Genomic DNA, 3147 nt, shown 5'->3' on the forward strand with positions numbered 1-3147 from the left:
TGTGTGTGTGCATGGGTGTCTGTGTATGTGTGATCATGTCTGTGTCTGTGTGTGTGTGTGTCAGCATGATCACTGATGCAGCGCAGTTTAATATTCTGGGAAGGAACACAGAAACATAGGATCAGGAGTTGGCCATTCAGCCCATCAAGCCTGGTTAACCAGTCACTACTTCAATGCCTTTCATCCTTCCACCTCCCATATCTCCATATTCAACTGGACATCGCTGATGTATAGAAAACAATCTCTGTGAATACAAGACCACTTCACTTGCAGTGCCAGGGCACCTGTACACCAGCCCCGGGTGGTATGAGCACAATATTGACCTTCAGGTGAGGGAGAGCAGCATGTGTTGGTAATACTTTCAACCATCTGACATCAAACACTTTGCTTCAGCGGTGACTACAAGGGAATGGCGATTATTGTGAATCATGAATGGAAGGTGTGGGACACAAAAGTCTTCCATTTTAATTTCAGATGAACATTACAGGAATACTGCTCCAGGCTATCAATCAATCGAGGGAAGAGTGTTACACTGGCTTTATTATGTCAAAGTAATAAAATTGGATGGGTTGGCACGAAAAACTGGAGTGCAGAATTCTTGTGGTTTTGCATGGCACTTGAATATTACTGCTTGCTGGTTGTAAATTCTTGACCTTTGGTGCCAACTTGCTTTTCATCGCAGTTGTGTGGGTACGAGGTTGGATTGCTGCCTGTTCCTTGTCCCTGGTTCAATTCAGCACCCTCTGTCCCCGGACTCGACCAATATTCCCGAGCCCTCGGTTAAGCGCCAGGGGACGAGACGGAAAGCGGGAATCAGATTGAATTAAAAAGTAACACACATTGAAACTCGTCGGCTTTGGAATTCTGAGCATTGACAAGCTGTAGACACTTGGCAACCTGTTTCATCATTGACTCATATAAGTTTAGGTGGCTTCCCCAGTTGCCAAGAATGTCAATTCAAATTAACCCACTGTTTATCATTTATATGAATGATTTGAATGAGAAGCATGGTTGGTAAGTTTGCAGATGACACCAAAATTGGTGGTGTAGTACACAGGTGAAGAAGTTTATCTCAGAGTACAATGAGATCTTGATCTACTAGGTCAATGGCCCGATGGAGTTTAATTTAGATAAATGCAAGATGTTGCATTTTGGTAAGATGAACAAGGGCAGGTCTGGCACAGCTAATAGTAGGTTCCTGGGGAGTGTTGCCAAACAAAGAGACCTAGGAGTGAAGGTGCATTACTTCTGCAAAGTTGTTGAAGATGGTGTTTGGCACGCTGGCTTTTGTTCGTCAGACCATTGAGTGTAGGAGTTGAGAATTCATGTTGCCGCTGTACAAAGCATTGGTGAGGCCACTTTTGGAGTACCGTGAACAATTCTGTTCACTGTAGGAAGGATATTATTAAATTGGAGAGAGGCTGCAGAAAAGATTTACCAGACTGTCACTGGGACTGGAGGGTTTTGAGTTATAAGGAGAGGCTGGGTAGGCTGGGACCCTTTTCCCTGGAGAGTAGGAGGTTGTGGGGTGACCTTGTAAGGCTTCATAAACTCATGAGGGGCATGGATAGGGAGAACAGCCAAGGTCTTTTCCCCAGGGTAGGGAGTCCAAAATGAGAGGACATGGGTTTTAGGTGGGAGGGGAAAGATTGAAAAGGGACCTGAAGGGCAACTTTTTCACACAGCGGGTGGTGCATGTATGAAACGAGCTGCCATACGAAGTGATGGAGGTGGGTACAGTTACAACATTTAAGAGATTTGAACAGGTACATGAATAGGAAACGTGAAGAGGGATATGGGCCAAATGCAGGAGAATGGGATTAGTTTAGCTTGGGAAGCCTGGTTGACATGGACAAGTTGGACCAAAGGATCTGTTTCCCTGCTGTATGACTCTATGACTCTTTGTGAAAGTTTGGGTGATCAGTATAATATCCTAGTTAATATTTATATCTTTATAGTCTCTAAGAATAGATAACCTTGTCACTTATGTCTTTGCCCATATTCTGAACTTCCTGTTTGCAAATTGTCTTCCTCCCTATTTCACCCATTAGCCCACTTTGCAAGTACATCAGCTCACGGCTGGTACAAATCCTGGAGGGTGAAAAGTTGAAAGAGAATGCATATACATTTGGGAATTCCATTCTAAAGAACCGATTATATCAGTTTGAATTGAGTAATCTAGCACAGTCACACATTTCATCATTGTCAGTCTGTTTCGTAGTAATCTCATTCCATTTCCCCCTTATTTGTTTACAAAGATCTAACACTGTTCTTTAGATGGCCTGGTATCTTTGAAGTACGTGTATTTTGAGACGGTGGTTTTATTCGTGGTTTCCTGTTTCCTCCCACCATCCTGGTCCCACTCACATAGCTGCTTCGGTGATCTCAGAAAGTGTGAACAAATTGATCCTCGACCCGACTGCACTATCTGGGAGACAAGTGAGACACGACAATAACTGATCCACACATTAGCTCAGGGCTCTACATTGCGTTATTGTTTTGAGCTGACTCATAACCCCTTGAGTTGGAGTCAGAGACTTTCACTCTTTCCTCTGAGTCAATAAAGCTGTGTGTTTGAGCCTCACATCACTGACTTTTAACACATTGTCTAAACCATCACCTCAGACCCATAACGGTGCGAGTGCTGTTATCCAGATAAACTGTTTTTAGAAAAGAGCAGTTTCTGTTTGTACTATCAGGTGGATGCAAAAACTCTTTCATAATGAGGACCTTCTACAATATCGATTCGCTACTAACACTGTAATAGTTCGTTTTCTAACAAGATGGAGACAGAGTAGGGCGCTCTCCTTTTGCTCTTTTATCTCTTTCTCTCGTGTTTTTTTTATCTTCTGCCTTTTTCATCGGCCACAGCAAATCGGGGATGGTGCCCAGCAGGCTGGGAGTGAGTAGGAGTGGTTAGTGTGTCGGAGCAGAGTGGGAATGCTCAGTGGGCCGGAGCGGAGTGGGGAACGTTCAGTGGGCCTGAGCAGAGTGGGAATGGTCAGTGGGCCGGAGCAGAGTGGGAATGGTCAGTGGGCCGCAGCGGATTGGGGATGGTCAGTGGATGGAGCAGAGTGGGGATGGCCAGTGGGTCGGAGCAGAGTGGGGACGGTCAATGGGCCGGAGTGGAGTGGGGATGGTCAATGG

This window comes from Rhincodon typus, chromosome 5 (genome assembly GCF_021869965.1).
Source record: "Rhincodon typus isolate 14 chromosome 5, sRhiTyp1.1, whole genome shotgun sequence".
In the NCBI taxonomy this organism is placed as follows: Eukaryota; Metazoa; Chordata; class Chondrichthyes; order Orectolobiformes; family Rhincodontidae; genus Rhincodon; species Rhincodon typus.